Below are 19,580 nucleotides of genomic sequence, written 5' to 3' on the forward strand. Positions count from 1 at the left end.
TGATGACAATGACAGAGTAGAAAAAAATTAATGGGTAAATAAAAGGACGGACGAAGTTAGCCACACAGATCAGCTAGAAGCTCCCCTTGGAGACAGAGAGCAGGATGGTATTTAGAAAGCTGAGAATGAATGAATGAGATAGGACTGTGTTGGGATGGATATTTCATTTGCGGCACATGGCACAGCATGGGAAGGGTATTAGATGATGGAGAATCTGCTTTAAGATAGGGGATGTCAGTTAGTTCTAACTAAAGGAAGACAGAAAAGGATATGACAAACAAATCTAATGGCAGTGAGGCCACATGGGTGTCAAGGGCAGCGTCTTGAGTCTCCAGCCCCTGTGGGCATAAGCTTTCTCTGCTCAAGCCAGGGTTGCCCTTCAGAGCGGCAGTGTGTAAGCATTGGGTCCCTCCTTTAGAGAAATCACACTACAGAGGAATAAAAGGTTGGATGTTATTTTAATTGAATTTGTTTTCAATTTATTTTCTGCTGTCCGGGGAAAAGCCTTTAACACTCGCATCATCTGATTCCTTTTTTAACTTTGTGTCCATTATCCTTGTGATGAGCTTTTAACACATTAATGCAGCCCTGTTTGCTGAAGAATGATTCTCATCGGCCAAATCGATAAATACCCAAAGTGTAGCAATGCACTAAGCCAAGACGCAGACCCAAAGTGCAAAAGGAAAGCCTGGGTTCTCCTTCCTCAAAACAGACTGCCTTCTGGTGCCTTCCCAAACCTGTGGTTTCAGGCTGACTGTGCGGAGCGCTGCTTCCAAACTTCCACGCCCAGCGGAAGACATCAGCGCTAACTGTAGGAACCAGCTGGAGGCTCCTCCACCTGCCATGGCCCTTGATCTCAGGGTCCCTATCAAGCAGAACACTGAGGTTGAAGCCACGCTCCTATAGACAGGCTTACCAGGAAAAGAGAAGAATTAAACATAAACTCTGATGATATTTTAAGTTTCAAAGGAAATGAAGAACAATAGAAAGTTTTTTATTTCTACATGTGCTGTGTGGGTATGAGTGGATACATGTACATCTACGTAAATGGCAATCATTGCCAATTTTACAGTAGCTTCTTAGACTTACTGAAGAACAAAGAGCTTTCAGATTATAACAGAGAATGTTCTGAGTGTATTAACATGTTCTCTTTCTCACAAGGTGAAGGAATGGCTTTGGTATAACCCCACACAGACAGGGATCAGAAATGGCTTTAGTATAACCCCACACGAGCAGGAAGCAGGAATGGCCTTGGTATAACCCACACAGGCAGGGAGCAGGAATGGTTTGGTATAACGCCACACAGGCAGGGAGCAGACATAGCTTTGTTATAACCGGCATGTACAGGCAGCAGAAATGGCTTTGGGATTCAGTTAATCCAGAGCTGGTCCCCGTCTGACCCAGTGTAATTGGATATGATAGCCTGGATATTTTATGAAAATTTACTATGCTCAGAGTTCTGTGGATGGAAGGTTGAAGGTTCATGTCTGGTGAATTCCTTCTTGATGATGGGGACTCTGCTGAGTCCTGAAGTGATTCAGGGAGTCTCAAGGGGAGAACAGTACATACCAGAGACAGCCAAGACAGTTTTTATGAGCCACAGACTCACTGGTGATAACCTATTAACCAACTCATATAAACAGATTAATGATCCTGGGGAAGAATCTCTAAAAGGTATCTAGGAACGATGCTACTTATTCACACCCCTTTACTATGGGGATTAAATTTAAACATAAGTTCTGGTATAGACATTCAAATCATAGTTCTACAGCTGACAGGGTCTGAGCCTCCATCAAATAAGGTGCAAGTTCCCACACTGTCCTAAGGACTGCATCTATCCCTAAAGTGTTACCAAGTGTTTCTAGCAATGTATCCTGTGCTTCAGGGACTCTGAGAGTCTCTGTGCGGCTTTACTTTGTAACAGTCTTTGACAGTATGTGCCTTAAAAGGTGTGAGGACATCTATATAAAAGAACTCTTTTTACTAAAAAGAACATTTTCTTATATTTATATTCCCTCATATGTTGGTGCATTGGATGCTATTCCTCCAATGCTGTTTGTTTGTTTGTTTGTTGTTGGGAAACCATGTCTCTTACTAGCTAGGACAGTTGGTTAGCAAGTCCTTGGATCTGCCTGTCTCTGTTTCTGATTGCTGGCATCACAAGTGTATGCTTCTGTGCCCAAAATAATTAACATGGGTTCTGGAGAGTGAGTTCAGGATAGAGTGACCTGTAAAACTTCACTGACTGATCAAAATTAAAAATACTCTAACCATTTAAACGAAAACACTAGATCTCACTGTAGAATACAAAGGAAAGTGTGCAACCAATCATGATTTTAGGTAAACAACTTGCATCCCAAGCCGCACCACATTTTTATGTTGGCAAATGCTGTCATATTCCAACTCCTGAACATACTGTCACTGCTGTCTTCATCTCCCCCTTTGTGCATGTGATCCATTAGGGGGAATATGGGGTTTTTATTGTATCCAAAATGTAGGTGCTTATTATATGTTTAAGAAGAAATGACATACAAAACTCATTCAGCCACAAAAGACAAAAACACCAGATCAAACTAGCCTAAAAGCCAGATTTTTACTGAAGAGCAAAGCAGGGAGCTTACTACTCTGGAAAAACTCAAGAGCCATGGTCCAGTCCCTCACGATGTACCCCAGAGAAGAGGAGGTACCCCACAGAGAAGCCTGCTCCTTGATTTAATTCTGTCAAAAAGGCATTGCTCACAAATGGCCAGCACCTTCCTGGGTCTTCATAAAGTGACTCTGTGCTTTCTGCCCTTCTCTGCCAATAGTCTTTCTGCACAGAGAATGGAGGTTTCCATGCCTAGGAGTCCAAGGACTCAAGTATGTGGACTCTTCTCTTCCTCTTTTCTGACTATTGCTTGTATCCTTTGTCTTGCTACTTTCCTTGTCTTTGCTTTCCTAAATGGCTACGTCTTAAAAATGGGGAAGTAATGCCATTGGCCTGGGTCATGGCCTAGATAAGCACTACAGTGGGCCTGGGTCATAGCCTAGGTCTCTATCATTGTGCAATGGGCACATTTTGCTTCTTCTTGAGTGGATTCCTAAACTTCAGCTGCATTTGAAAAATCACACACACAGAACACAGATTCTCTTGCTCACTAAAGGAAGAAGGAAGCCACCCTTGAAAGGAGGAAGGCATGCAAGGTTGCCATTCCGTACCTGCATATCTGCTGATGACAAAAAGGAGCAACATAAGCATTCTCTGTTTTCCTTCATGTCTTTGAATTCTTCCAGACCCTGGGGAAGCTGTTTGGAGCAGTGTCCTGCCAGGATCAGTGCTGCCCATATGCCCAGGAGAAAGTGCACAGGGCTAATTGCTTTAGCAAATCCATCATTTATTGGTGCTTCTGCACCTAATCTGCCTGCTGTGCTGCTTATGTCTTTTCATAAGTGGAGAAAAATTGTGCTAACACCGGAGAAATGAGCTCTCTTGTTTCCTTGAGTAATTCTTTGATGCCCAGACACAGGAGTTTTAAGTTTGTCATCTTCCTCTTTGCAGTCCTTCATTCCAAATGATGCATTAATCATGTGTTCATTGTGCAAATCAATTACAGATGTTTTATTGGTGGGTTAATTTAATTAGCTCTTTGGTCATCCTTCATATTTATTTAATAATAATGGGATACATTATTGTAACTCATGAGTATGTTGACTTCTAATCAATGATAAAAAAGTTAAAGAAGAACCTGCTTCTCCTATGCTCTTTAGAAACTCCCCTGTTCTCTAGCTGTGTATCACCTTCCTCAGTCACAGTTACTCTTCCATCCATTCATCTATCTTTCTACCAGTCAGCTTCTCTGCTTACAGACCTATGTGTCTAGAAACCAACAAAGCTTTTTAAACTTGGGGGCCTTGTCCAAGAAGATTCATCCCATTACAGCGCTGTAATGAATTAGCACTCCATAGCAACCATACTTAGTAGTTCTATAATACTATACGGGAAATTGTGGAAGCCCTGGGTCCACTGTCTCTACTCTGCCTTACCCAGTGGCCTCAACACAGATTGGGACATTTCACAGCATCCCCCTCTGCAAAGGAAGAGGAGGTTTGACTGACTTGAAGGATCATACTCTACAAATCGTTGAAATAAAGACTATGATTCCAACTGGCCTTTCTGTCCAGCTAGTTAATCCTGAGCACTGAGGACTCAGTCACCCACCAAAATAGCTGCAAGGAGCAACAGCTGAACCCTTGGCTCTCACAAAGCCCCTGTCTCTTGTTTGTGCATTTCTTTCCCAACTCTACCTCTGGAACTGGATAATGTCTAATTATCCAAGAGGGGCGGGTTAGAGACCCTAGTGAAAAATCATTTATGAAAATTTATTTTACAGTTCAAACTCTACATATCCATGGTCTACACTCTGCGCACCCGTGGTCTACACTCTGCGCACCCGTGGTCTACACTCTGCACTCCCGTGGTCTACACTCTGCACTCCCGTGGTCTACACTCTGCACTCCCGTGGTCTATAGTCTTCACACCAGTGATCTACACTCTGCACACCCATGGTCTACACTCTGCATACTCATGGTCTATGCTCTGCGAACCTGTGATCAACACTCTGCACACCCGTGGTCTACATTCTGCACACCCGTGGTCTACACTCTGCACACCCGTGGTCTACACTCTGCACACCCGTGGTCTACACTCTGCACACCCGTGGTCTACACTCTGCACACACGTGGTCTACATTTGGCATGCCTGTGGTCTAGTTGACCAACAGAGCCAAGTACTTACTCATCACATCTCCCCTCTCCATATCTCCCTCATGGCCAACTCTCCCAGTGCTCAGGCTCATGTTTTGGATGCTGCTGTAATACTGTTTCTTGAAGACTAATCAGAATAAGCAGAACCCAGAGCTGTGCTTTATAACCCATGGAACTCATTTTATGTATTTTTGAAGGATCTAATTATTTCCAACAGCAATACCCCATCCCATAAAATATGACAGTTTGGCATCCTAAAGAGTCTATCTTTAGAACAAGGTCTTTAACTCAAGTGTCTGGTTATCACTTCCTTGGCTATAAGATATGGAGGTCAATATTCAGTAGTTGATGTTCTAGAGTTATCAGCTGTGTGTCAGGATCTGATTTTTAAAGGTAGAGAATAGTCAAACATCAAAAAATTCAGATCTGCTATCATGCAGAGCAACAAGGGGTGTGTCAGGGTGCTGCTTGTAGCAGAGGACTCAAAGATATTCAGAGGCTTCCAAAAGGGGATAAATACACTCTGAAGTTCTAAGAACAAGCAGTTGTTAGTCAAGGGCATGGCGGTACAGGGTAGCAGAGAAGAGAGAGAAGAGGACTGTGGGAAGCCGTATACATAGGATGCTGGGCTTCCAAGAAGAAAAACAGACTGCCAATGAAAGCTGATGGCAAGAGAAGGAGGGACGGAAGAACTGAGGTAGAGATAAAGTGGGGAAACGGTTGGAGGCAGTTTTATGGTCTGGTCTTCCACCAGCTCTGTAAGCCATTCTGGAAAGAGACTGGGGAGATGGCTCAGTTCCTAAGATGCTTGTTGCATGGGCATGAGGATCTGATACCAGGTCCCCAGCATCTATATAAAGAGTCAGATGCAGAAGCAGCATCTTCTTGTCATCCCGGTTCTGGGGAGATGGAGACAGAGGGTTCCTGGAGCTTGCTGGGAAGCCAGCCTAGCCAGAGAGATGAGTTTAGTTTAAGTTTAGTGAGAAACAGATTCAGGAAATAACGTGGTGAGTGGTTGAAGAAGATACCTGATGCTTGACCTTGGTTTCTGAACACATATGCACACACATGTGTGCACACACATGAACATGTAAGCACACTTAAATGTCACAAAACCCTCTACTAGTGGGCTACATTTTCTCTGGAAAGTGGATTGGAAGACAAAGGAGAAGGGTGAGCCTGGAGATAGAGCAATGTCATAGAGACACAGCATGAGTAAGAGTAGAGGCAGGGGAATGATAGAAATACAACACCTGGTGACAGGTTAGATTGGGAAAGAGAAGGGAGAGGAGGAGGTGGAGGAAGGAGTTAAAAGTGGGAGGAGGAAGAACCAGAAGTACAAACAGCAAGACAAGACAAAGGATCCCAGAATGACTCACAGATCTTGTACTAAAGGCAAAGGAGGTAACTTGGAGATAGGATATGCATCTGAGGGTGGTGTGTCTACACATATGCATGAGTGTATGGGTTCCACTCCCAACAGTGAGGTCCTAATCTAACTGAGGCAGTGGTCCAGGTAACCCCCACAGCAGAGGTGGCTCACACTGCATGGCATCACCATGGCTACAGTTCTGCACACACTATCAGTGGCTCACACTGTGAGGCATCACCATGGCTACAGTTCTGTGCACACTATCAGTGATTCACACTGCGTGGCATCACCATGGCTACAGTTCTGTGCACACTATCAGTACTTGTGCTCAGACTAAAGTCAGGCTCAGGGGGCTGGGAAAGATGTCCACTGTAGCTTCCCCCCTGAATATTTATGACCTAAGACTGCTCCTTTATAAAAAACTGCCCTATTGAGATTAGCTAAATTTGTCTTCCTAATTCAGTTTACCATAAAGCCCGCTTTCCTGTTGACTTGTATGTAAGATAGAGGTTGAGCTTCCGGAGTGCTGTGTGTTCTTCTCAGAGACTCCAGATCACCTGGCCCCAGCTTTTCTGTGTCCAAATGTTTGTCTTTTTTTCATTCCTTCGCAGCCCTAGTCAAGTCAATACTTGGAGCCCTGCAAGGATGCAGCAGGTTTTCCTCTCCCATGCCCATCTGCTGTGATCCCATTCAGCCTTGCCACGGGCCACAGAACATTGGCCAGCTGACCACAGGCTGAGATCTCTGAAATCATGAACTAAGATGAGTTCTTCCTTCAAGTTGTTATATTTTGTCACAGAAACACTGAGACTCTGCATGGGACAAAGCCTATTCCACAGTGAAATGTCTTTGTTGACATGTCTTTGTCAGTCATTGGCCAAAACCAATATAAAGACTACCTGAATTACAAGCACAGAACTGAATTCAACTTTCACTGAGGATCATTGCCTAGAGAACAACATAGATTTATAAACACTGAAGGTGGTGGGAAACCATTCAAAGTTAATTTGAGGAAGCCCTGGCCTCGCCCATTCTGATCTGACAAAGAAGTAAGCATGGCAGCACTTTGGGACTCTTTAAATGGGACAAATGGAGGCCATTAGGATGGCTCATCTGGTGCAAGATTGACCACCTGAGTTTAAACTAATAAACCCATAAAGACATGAAAAATAAACCCACATTGAAATAACCCAGAGTCATTCTCTGACCTCCACACATGCACTATGAAGCACGCATACACACACACACACACACACACACACTCATGCATGCACACACACACCAGTTCTTTTAAAATATGTAAAGAGAAAAAAGTAAATTTGAGAAGGTCACATGACACCATTAAACCAGGTGAGCATGGTGTGGTGGTGCCGAGCCACAGCCTGCTTAGGTTTGAGGTCTCCACTGCCACATGGAGAAGTTAGACATGAAGGCTTTTGAAAGGTCCATTTCTAGGGTCCCACGGCTCTGATCGCTGAGCCCGAGGCCTAAGCCCCAGGTGTTCCAGCCCCCTACCTTTTCTGTTTCAAAGGCATGGGTCTCTGCTTGCCACGTGACCCACATTGTAAGAGTCAAGATTCCAAAGGGGCTGCCTGGGTCCTGCAGTCTTCAAGGTCCATCGTCTCCACCTCTGAATTCATAGCTTCTGAGAAGGCTTGCTTTCTCTTTATGTCCTGTCTGGTATCTGGCATTAGGGACAAGTGTCTATGCTTAACCTCCTTCTTGATTCTTCCTTGTGGGAAGAACCCATGCTACCTTTAACTCAGCTTATCACCTGGTAAAAATCAGCAGGGAAGCCAGAGGCTGGGCACTTGGACCCCGCCTCCAGTCCCAGGTTGTCATATTTTATTTAATCCTCCTTCATCCCAGGCTGATTTAGCAGCAATGGCTGCCACTGTATCCTCAGTTTTCATTTCTGTCCCCTGCTGTTCCTCTTGTGAACAGTGATTCATTACAATTCACAGGCGCCTGAGGCTGCACATCCTTTCAAGATATAATCAGCTGAAAATAAGAATTTTTCCCCATTGGAGGCTGACGCCAACATGACTCCCCACCTGTTACCAAACCTGTATAATTAAAAAATAAACACCACACACACACACACACACACACACACACACACACACACACAGACACACACACACACAATCATCTAGATGCCGAAAAAAATTTCAGGATTAAAATTTCAAGTAAGCACTGGCTAGAATCAAAACAGAGAAGGGTTGATGGAGAGGAAGGTTCCCCCAAGAATTACCTTGGTAGGACAGCCGATTTACTTGAGAGCCAGCCTGTAGAGTGCAATTTAGTTTCCTGGTTAATCTGTTGGTCCTGTGTTTGTGTAAATTTATGGCTATCGTGAATAACATCCAATCGTGACGGCTGTTTCAAAGCTCCTGGCTGAGGCAGGTTTTGTGCAGCTCTTTTGTCCCAAATATCGAGCTGCTGCAGAAGTCAGCTGTAGGCCTCTCCCTGCTGGAATCCATGTACTTGCACTATCCCCTTCACTGGGTTCTGGATCTTTGCCTCTCATCAATCGAATATGACAGAAGGTGATATGAAGTCACCCTCATAATTACATTACCCAAGTGTTAACACTTATCTTGCTGGGGTACCCCCTCTTTAGTTTGAAATGTTTGCACACACACACATTTTATCCAGCAGTAGGAAATTAATACCCTAAAGTGTTTTTGGGAGGGGGCTGTTGGTTAGGGATTCCTTCATGAAATTATGGGCAAGATGGCTTGTGAACTATCAGGCAGTGAGCGCTGCTTGCCTGGGTCTGCCTGGGCTGTGATTATGGCTGTGTATTTTTGGAACCTTGGGGAGAAGACTTCCTGAGCCTGGTCTGTTGAGAGCACTGACACGGGCTGGTGTCAGCTATTTTCTTTGGTAAAGCGCAGTACAGACCTTGTGAGTAGCTAATGTCCTCTGTTGTTTTAAATACTCAACTCCAGGCCCACATTACTGTGCGGCCTGCCATGTCTTCTACCACATGCACAGAGAATCTAGAAAATAGTATTTGACCCATTTTGCCAACTCATGCTGCAGATAGGGAAACTCTTTATTATATTATCATTTTGTTATATATGGCCTTTATGTATTATTTATTATTATTATTATTATTATTATTATTTTGGTTTTTTGAGACAGGGTTTCTCTGTGTTACAGTCCTGGTTGTTCTGGAACTCACTTTACAGACCAGACTGGCCTCAGAAACTCACTGAGGTAACCTGCCTCTGTCTCCCAAGTATTGTGATTAAAGGTGTGCACCACCACTGCCAAGCTAATAGGGAGACTTTTTGAATTCCATTACAAAACGTCTATGCTGCCATGGCCAGGCACTGCACGCCTGAAGAATATCTTACATGCAGCAGCCCCCGTATTGTGTATGGGAAGAAATAAAGGCCACATGCATGCATGTGATATATAACCCACCCAAATTAAACACAGCCACAAAAAGGGTACAGTGATATTTCATTTGTATTTTAATAAATAAAGTTTGCTGAAGCTAAGAGAGTAAAACAGACTGGGCAGTGGTGACACACACCTTTAATCCCAGTAGCCACACTAGTTTTGCCATAGAAACTGGGCGCTGGTGGCACATGCCTTTAAAACCAGTCCTAGAGAAGACTATAAGAAGGGAGGAGACAGCTGTCACACACAGTCCCATTCTGAGATTCCTGGTGGCAGAATCGCCATTTCAGACTGAAGTAGAAGTAAGAGCCAGTGGCTGGCTGTTTTGTTTCTCTGACCTTCAAGTTGAACCCCAATTTCTCTGTCTGGGTTGTTATTAATCGTTCTACATTTGCATGCCATGAGTCGGGATGGTGTTTTATATAGATGTATCATAAAAAGACATGACAAGCAGTGTGGGCAGGAACTGAAAGTCCCGAAGCCAGTGTGTTGTAGATAATATCCTGAGTCCACGTATTAGGGGCTTGACCCTAAACCAATGATGGTACTGAAAGGGGAGTGAAACTTTAAGGCACAGAGCCCTAAAGTCACAGGAAGCGTCAAGAGGACATTGGAAACTGGCTCTTCCTGTCACTGTCTCTCTCTGCTTCTAACCTGTCATGATGTTAACAAATTACTCTTTCACATACTTTTCAACCATGAAGCACTGCCTTGCCACAAGATCCAACCAACAGAATTGATGGTGGACTAGAACTTCCAAATCTGTAAGCCAAATAAACCTTCCGTCCTTTTAAATGGATTACCCTATGTATTTTGTTACAAATTTGACAATATAGCTGCTAACTTAAGAACAATATAAGTGATAGGACTATCTTTGTTGAGTCAGATCCAGAGAGTAATCTACTAAAATTCCAAGTAGACAAATATTAAAGAATGATCTTTATGCTTCTATAACAGCTATAATCCTGGAGAATATAATGTCTAGTAAAACATTGGGGAAAATATTTTATACTTCATGTATAAGTTATAGTGAAGTTCCAGGCCCAAGCAGGCATAAATGATGTTCTGACTCTTTTGGAAGCCCTTGTAATACCTGCAATCTTAGAGGAACTAGGACTTTTCAGTATGGGGTACTTTCCAGAACATTTGGCATCTTAAACCTTTGTTATTAATTATAAATCAATATATCATTCCTGACATCACATCTCACAGAATGGCGCCATCGATACTGAGGAATCTTTAAGGACTCTGCTCTCAGGGGAAAAAATGGGATCTCCTGGAAGTGTCCTTGGAAGGACGCTGGAGCAACAGAAAGGGATAAAGGCTCAGGCGTGGTGGGAAGATCAAGGATAACAAGCAGAGCCTGGGTGCCAGCACTGTAGACTCTGGGACCCTGGGGTCCCACAGGCAGAAGCACTGTGACTCTGAATTCAGGTACTGCTCCCTGACTCTCCTTCGCCGTGGGGAGACACAGAATGGCTACTTAAGATCTCAGAACTTCAGGCTCTTAACTTTCATTTATTCTATAGTTAAGTGTTTCAACATGGACAACTCAGGGTTACAGCACAGGAGAGATCTGTGCTATAGACTCCAGTGTAGAGACCCCAGGGAAGCCTATGGCCAGGCGTGCCACCATCCCTTTATTCTTGTGTTCCAAGGTCTTATTGGAGGAGACCAGAAGTGCCATGCTCACTTCAAACAAGCTCACAGAATTCTAAGTCTTCATTCTTGCCCAATGAGATGCACAAGAGAGTGGCATTTTAAACAGCAAATCTCTTTGGTCAAATTTCAGCTCGGTCACGCCCTAACTCCTGAGTAAACTTGCCTTCTTCGACCATCACCCACCTCTTCAGTAATAAGGGCAGATAGTAGCATCCACCCCCTGACACTATTTGGAAAACAAATGAAGATAATTCACGAGGCCACACAGTGAACATTTTAGTGTCTGGTTCACAAACCCCTAGACGATGGCCATGCCCCTGCACTGCTATCACCACTAGGGTGTTGCCTTCCTTTTTTTATTAGTTGATACCTAATAGATACTCCATACAGAGCAGCAATTAAATGGATCGGCTTTGTGGCCAGTTTCCTGTTTGGTTCCTAGTTGGTGCACTTCTGGGGTCATTTTAATTACCAAAGTGAGTTTCTACCCTCTTCCATTCTGTCTCTTCAATTTGGCAACTTTTAGGCAGAACAGTAGCTGGGGATACTGTAGCAAAAGTTACCAAGTAGCTTCCCATTACCTGGCACGACAGCTTTTATTCTCAGGTGTGAGCAAATGGGGAAACCTTTGCAAAGCGGCTCTGATATCCATTGGTGTCGATAATGCGAGAGGCGATTTCCTCTGTTAGGAAATGGATGGGACCTCAGAGTTTCAGGAAGCTGTCATCATGCGCAAGACTTGACTTGGGCTTTTTCTGGGCCCCAAGGATTTTGTACAAATACAGCAAGATAGTGCATCTGTGCCAGAATGGCTTTGTTAGCCACATTTCCGATTTTATTGTTAAAGCAGTATTCAAGATGTCACGAGAAACACACACTCATCTTTACATTAGCCAATGCATTGGTGATAAAGAAATTTATGTCTTTCATAAATTTTGAAAATTAACAGTTTTTTTTTTTACTTTTTATGCAAGATTCTCCACAGGACTCAGCTTCCTGGGGGAAAACAGTTAATAATTTTTAGCCACTACGGAAAGCCAAAGTCAGGCTGGCGTGAAATGTGCATGTTTCTACATTCTGGTTTCCCTTTGCTCACAAAGCATCAATTGGATGAAATAATAGCTATTCAGCTGGTCATTCCCTTATGACTGCAAGCCGCTTGGAGCTCAGGCCTTACAAAAGCCGATATCGACTATGTGTAGAAATATCCGCAATGAGATACTTCATGGCTGACATCTCTCATTCATAATTATTGCAAAGTCAGTCTGCCTGAGCCTAGTCAATGGCCAGTCAATATTCCCATTATAAACTGGAGCAGGGTAAAAGGCTATGGCAGAAACACATAGCAGAAATATACTCTGTTCAATGGGACCCTCAGACTTGGGCATCAGAGTTGGACAGAGATTTATGAACAGATGAGCCAACAAAGAAAGGCAGAGACTGTTGTTTTCTGAGATCTGTATTGCATGGGCTGGAGATGAAGCTGTTCTACAATGACTCTGTGGTGGGTCATATTCGTTGTTGACTTGACTGGATTTATAATCACCTAAGGGACAAACCTCCAGGCACATCTGTGAAGGCATTTCTACACAGGATTAACTGGGACCCGATGACTCCAGTTCCTGCAGAATCCCAGTTGAATATGATGGAGAAAGTGAGCTGAGCAGTAGCTCTCAACCTTGGGCTTCCTGTGACACAGTGGAACCAGCTGCCTCCTGGTCCCACTGCCATAGCTGGAACCCTAAAGGCTTCCTCACAACCATGCCTTTCCCACCACAATGGACTACACCTTCAGACTGCCACACCAAATGAACCCTTCCTTCTTAGCTGCTTTTGCCAGGCATTTTGCCACAGCAATGAGAAAAGTAGCTCATCTAGGAGCAGTGCTGGTAAACAGCCTTGGTGGAGCCTACAGTGTGGAAGTTCCGAGGTGTAGCAGTTGGTTTGGCACCATGATGCGTGGCCACCTCACAGCAGATTACAGTTTAAATGGGCATGGGCCACGTGGTTGCGGTCAGTCCATAAGCAATGCAAGTTATCAAGCATGAGTGCAAAGAAGAAAGGCTTTGCCAATAATGTGGTGACCCTCAGTAGCAGAGAGGTGTTGCCTGACCAAGATGACCGTAAAGCAGCTCAGGAATGTTAGAGATCAGGTACGCTTACAATCAGTTATCCGTGTGGTATTTGTTTGCCCTGGGATTCATTATAAGTTTTTCTACTTCTTCATAGGACACCAGTGTAAGTCTTAATTCAGATCTTTCCCATAAACCCTGTAAGTCGGTCAATGGTTAAGTATTGCGCACAAGCAACTAGGGGGGATTTTCTTTTTAAATCAATATTTGGTAAAGATTCATCCACAGTAAATAACTAAACAAGGACATCAGGGATCTTGGTTTTGCGAGCATCTCTTAGACTCAGGGATTCATAGAAAACATTTCAGGATGCCATTACTCACAGGCATGATGGATGTCACTACCTGAGCTTAATTTAGGTAATTTTCCTGCTGCTCTAGTGTACTAGCACAGAAATGAGTATTAATTTACTGTGTTAATCTTTAATTAGAAATGAGCTTGGTCTAAAAGAGTTGATACTAAAAGCTCAGCAAGTTCTTATGCAAAATAAAAGACACTGATTCACATATGGATACACACACACACACATACACACACACACACACTTGTACCCCTACCTCCCTGCACACACCTTCATTTCTCTGTCACTTTCATTTTAGAAATCTGCCATATGGATATCAATTTTGAATATGTTGCTAGCAAATGTAAACGATACTAAAATACGGTCGTTTATTTGAGAAGCAAACAGTCTTTGAGATGAATAGATGGGTGAAGAGATCCTCAGAAAATGACCTCAGGGCTTCTCAGGCCTATGAACCTTGGAGAGGCTCAAGTGCAATGCCACTTCTACGACGGTAGAATCAGTGGGTTGTTGTAAAACACAGGATTATTCTAATGATGACTCTAAAGATGTTTTCCATAACTGCTATTGTTACTGAGGAATTGGGGCTTAGAGAAGTTTGTTTACCCATCTCAGAGGCATTATTCACTCTAAAAAGTATTGACTTCCTGCTGTAGGAACGCTTTCTCTGTGCTGGCAAACAAAGCTCCTCCCGCAAAGGAGTTCAATTCGAGAGAGATGTAGGAGCTTATGCAAGCAGACCCCACAACACAGGCCTCTAATCCTATCTCCTCTGGAAGCTGAGGCAGGAGGACTGCAATTTCCAGGCCTTTTTTGGGAGATTCTGCACAAGCTGGCCAACTCAGTGAGACCTTGACCCCAAATGAAGAGTTTAAAAAGACTGGGTCTGTAACTTAGAGGAAGAATATCTGTTTTGCACATCAAAGGCCTGGATTCTAGCTTGAATACTAGGAAGGTGGGCTCCCCATACAAACACAAACCACTGTGGAGTGTGAATAGGAATGGTCCCCCTAGGCTCATAGATTTGAATGCTTGACTATCAGGGAGCAGCACTAGTTGAGGAGGAAGAATGGCCTTGTTGGAGGATAAATATCACTGGGGGTGGGCTTTGAGGTTTCAAAAGCCCAAGCCAGGTCAAGTGCCTCTCTCTTCCTGCTGCCTGAAGATCTGTGACTTTTAGGGACTTCTTCAGCACCATGTCTGCCTGTACCATGATGCTCCCCATCGTGATCATAATGATCTAAGCCACTGAAACTGTAAGGAAACCCTAATTAGATGTTTTCTCTTATAAGAGTTGCGTTTCTTTAGAGTAATTGAATCCTATCTAATTCACCACCTGACCCAAAATGCACATATTAAATAGTATCAGGGCCAGAATTCCAAGTCTTGATTGATTACTGTATTTCTGATCCCTGTTCTTAACTAATGAAGATGTTCCTGTCTGTTACAGGAGAGTTTTCTATACATTTTGCCAAGTAGTCAATGTTGCTTACCCTTTAAGAGATACTGCTGTTGGGAGATCAGAATTTAGTTTTATTAAAGCAGGCCATACATTCACTCGTGCTCTGCCTCCCTCACCACTCCCACCCATCATTCTGGTACCTGCCACTGCTAGCTGCCTATTTAATGTCTATTTTTCTTTTCTGCCTTAATACAAGAAGCTCAATGTTGTTTAGGGCAACACTACTTAAAGAAAAACATTTCTAGCAAGGGGCACTCATGTGACCAAATTCTGAGATATGAGTTGTAAGAGGAAGGCCATTGGTGGCACTTATAGGAAGCCTTACTTTTCTGACGAAAAGGGAGAGGCTGTACTGGCCCGTCACAAAGCATCCCCTTTATCTACTGGAGCCATTCCAGAAAGGGAGGAGAAATCTTGGCACTGAGAAGATGAAGGTCACCTGCTAATCCGGCAGAACCAGAGCCTGGCTTCCTCTCCCAAGGCACAAGAAAACTGTATAACCATTTGGTTCAGCAGTAGAGTGGAGCTTTGGGCATAGAACTGACGACAATACCATTGGTGAAAATGAAGTACACAGCAGATAATCCAGTGCTGAGTATTCCATCTCCCCATTATCAGTGCCAATTTCACGCTGCCGTACTCTATGGTGAGTAATCCCTACAGTGAATTTATGGAGGAAGCATCATTACCTTATGTAGGAAACTGAGACCACAAATGGTCCATCAGCTAGAACACCACATGGTTCCAAAGCCCAACCCTGACTAGCTCATGGCTCATCTTTACGAAAGCCCAGAAAATGACAGCTGCTAACACTAGAAAGATCACATGATTGATGCTTACATAGGTTGGTGTTTATGCTGACCTTGAGAGCCAAAATGAAGATAAATTCTCAGCTCTAATGTCTTCAGAATCACTTCAGTGAACCATCTTTCTTTACATCATCCAAGCCCTCAACTTTCAAAACCTTTGGACCTTCAAACAACATAGCATCATGTTAACCTGCTTTCACGTGTTGTGGATGCTCAGGATGAATGCAAAGCTCCCTTTTTCCTGTCACCTTCTCATCTAAGAGAAGCATTTGCAGTCACCAAATCCTATAAGTTATCAAGTTCCTTTCAAGGCCAGCCTGGTCTACAAGAGCTAGTTCCAGGACAGGCTCTAAAAAAGCTGCAGAGAAACCCTGTCTCGAAAAACCAAAAAAAAAAAAAAAAAAAAAGTTATCAAGTTCCTCTTCCCCTGGACTTATTCTGGCCATAGTGAGGTGGTGATTTGGGTTGGGAAACATCATAAAAGGAGGAAGGTTTCAGAAGGATGCACACATTCAAGGATATCACTGTGGTTGTCAAGGGAGAAACAGACAAGACCGTCTGGATGATGCTTGCCTACACATAGTTGTCCCTAGCAGCAAATTTGACCCCCCCCAGGTCTAGCTTGATCTTCTCTTTTATGCATTAATCTTCTATCAACATTCTAGAGGAAAAGAAACTTCTTTCAAGTCTTTTGATATTTAAACAACTAATCTGATTGTGTTTTACTTTGTTCCAGATTAATGATTCTCAACCTGTGGGCCATGATCCCCTTGTGGGGTCAAAAGACTTTTTTACAGTGATCACCTAAGACTATCTGAAACCACAGATATCTACAGAATGATTCATAACATCAGCAAAAATAGGTATAAAGTAGCAATAAAAATGATTTTATAGTTGGGGATCAGTACAACCCTATATTCAAAGGTCGCAGCATTAGGAAGTTTGGGAAACACTGTTACAGACTGAAAATCTATATATCTACTTTATAACCCCAACACACACACACACACATACACACACACATGATGGAGGATTCTCATTGGCTAATAAACAAACTGCCTTGGCCAGCCCTTAGGTGAATGGAGTAGACAGAACAGGAAAAAGGAAGTGAGGTATATGGCTCAGACAATTGCCCTGCCTCTCCTCTCTGAGACAGATGCCATGCCTCTCCTCTCTGAGAGAGAGATGCGATGGAGCCAGCCGTTCAGACATGCTGAATCTTTCCCGGTAAGACACCATTTGTGGTGCTACACAGATTATTAGATATTGGTTAGTCAAGATGTGAGAAAGAGGCTGTAAATAATGGGCCAGGCAGTATTTAAAAGAATACAATTTGTGTGTTGTTATTTTGCGTGTAAAGCTAAGCATGAGGGAGCAGGGCGGCGGGAATCCGGCCCACAGCTCATCACTACAGAATGGCGCCCAACGTGGATAACTGAATCCACAGAAAGCCTGAGAAAGCTTGGGAAAGAATAGAGTAAAGCATGTTTTCTCGGTAGCAGCAATTTCTTGGGTTTGGCTTTGCTTGCTAGAGCAAGCGCTCTCATCTAAGAGAGGCTTCCTGACTCAGCTTTAGCTGCAAAACCCTGCAACTCTTTTAAGAGGTCCTGCCACGAAACACTTAAAAGGTGTTGATGAAAAGCTGAATGCATGTTTTTCGGTTTTTAGCTGTAGCAGGAAAAAAGCTGTGCTGTTTTAAAATGCCGGCTTTCTGGGCTGTCCTGCCAGGGCAAACTCCGACTCTTTCAAGCAGGCGGTCCTGGCTATGGAGCTTTTGATTGTTGTTTAACACTGTTGCAGCTTGCTTGCTGGCAAGTACCTTGAAATGCCACAGAGTTGTGGTAATAAAAATGGCTCTAGCAAGTACCTCTGCCATGAGGCTGGAAAGCTAAGGAATGGGATGGATCTAGCTGGCAAAGCCACGGCTTGAATCTTACCCATATTGCTCAGTAATTTAAAGACTTGTGTGGTCAGAAAGAGAGAGAGAAAGATAAAGTAAAGAGAGATTCAAAAACAAAGAAAACCTCTAAATGATTTATAGTGTGTTAAAAATATATGCATGCTAAAGGTTAAAGTTCTTAGGGTAAAAAAGGAAGAAAGAAAGTAGTTAGGTGTGGTAGTACACACCTTTAATCCCAACACTTGAGAGGCAAAGGTAAATTGACCTCTGTGACTTCGAGGTGTGGTAGCACACACCTTTAATCCCAGTGCCTGGGAGGCAGAGACAGACAGATCTCTGTGAGTTCAAGGTGTTGTAGAGCACACCTTTAATCCCAACACTGGGGAGGCAGAGGCAAGTAGATCTCTGTGAGTTCAAGGACAGCCTGGTCAACAGAGTTATTCCAGGACAAAGATATACAGAGAACCTGTCTTAAAAAATAAAAGTAAAAATAAACGAAATAGAGGTAAAAATAAAGCTGTACAAAGATGGAAAATACACAAAGAATCTTGATGCTGTATGCTATTATGCTCTCTTTGAATTGTTTAAATGCTGAGGAAGAAGCAATAGCTGCTAAAAGATATTTGTTTATAAGTGCTGCTGAACTAATCCAAGAAAGATATTTTGAAAATACCTTGACTTCAGAATTTGGATCTAAGGATATGATACTTTGGAAAAGAGATTCTTCTTTTGTTTTTACAGAAAATGAAACCCTGTGGATTGCTTCTATCCCAATATGGTATGATAGACCACGACCTCCTGAAAGGTTGCTGTGAACACCTTCAGAAAATTACTTCACCCAACTGATGACTGAGATGAACCTGGCACACAGGTTACACCATGAAAGATCTGATTAACAGCATCCCCATTCAGCAGGAAGCAGTTTGGAGAGAAATAACTGCGCCCATGTTCCCAAATATTGTTTATAAGTGTTCTTTTACATTTAAAAGGGGGAGATGATATAGATATGAATAATTTACATTGTTATAAATTTTGCCTTATTGATAGAAATTTAAGGTCTATTTTGTTATATGTATATGTATTTCTAATAACGATTAAGGTATTGTGATTGTGTAGTTCATTTAAAAATGTAATGTATAATTAGGAAATATAGGTTGCTAATGAATAATCATTGATAATAGTTAAGCTTGTAGTCATGTTAGTTAGATTTTCTAAATATATAGAGATATATTTCAGTTAGATAGGCATACTTCATATCTTCCAAAGACTACAGAATATTGCATTTTAAATGTCTTAATAACTTAGGGTTTTTCATGACAATGAGACATGTCTGCTCCTGGCAGCACCAATCTACTTCAAGAGGAAGATGGGCATCGAAGAGGCTCCTTATGGAGTTTGATAGCCATTTGGGCAAGAAACTGCTCTTGCCTGGACTATTGCATAAACTGGACACAGAGAACCCTCAGAGAGAGGATTGCTGAACTTGCCTATAGGTGAGATGATCTCTCTGGGTTTCTGATTCATGAAAGAGTCTCCAAGACATTCTGCAGAACACAGCAGATACTGACTGAACTGACTTTGAAATTTCCTGCTTCATGGAAATGTCTGCTGGAAACTATGGGCCTGAAGGCCGAAGATGGATGCCCCAACGGTACAGAGGAACTTTGGGTGACTGTCCAGGCAGCGAGATGTCTCTGTCATTTCTAGAGTTTTGTAAGTAGCTTACTTCTTGTTCACCTAGGTAATATTATATCCTTCTGGAGTCTTTGATGGAGTTGAAGAATA

The sequence above is a fragment of the Arvicola amphibius genome, chromosome 12 (assembly GCF_903992535.2).
Source record: "Arvicola amphibius chromosome 12, mArvAmp1.2, whole genome shotgun sequence".
In the NCBI taxonomy this organism is placed as follows: domain Eukaryota; kingdom Metazoa; phylum Chordata; class Mammalia; order Rodentia; family Cricetidae; genus Arvicola; species Arvicola amphibius.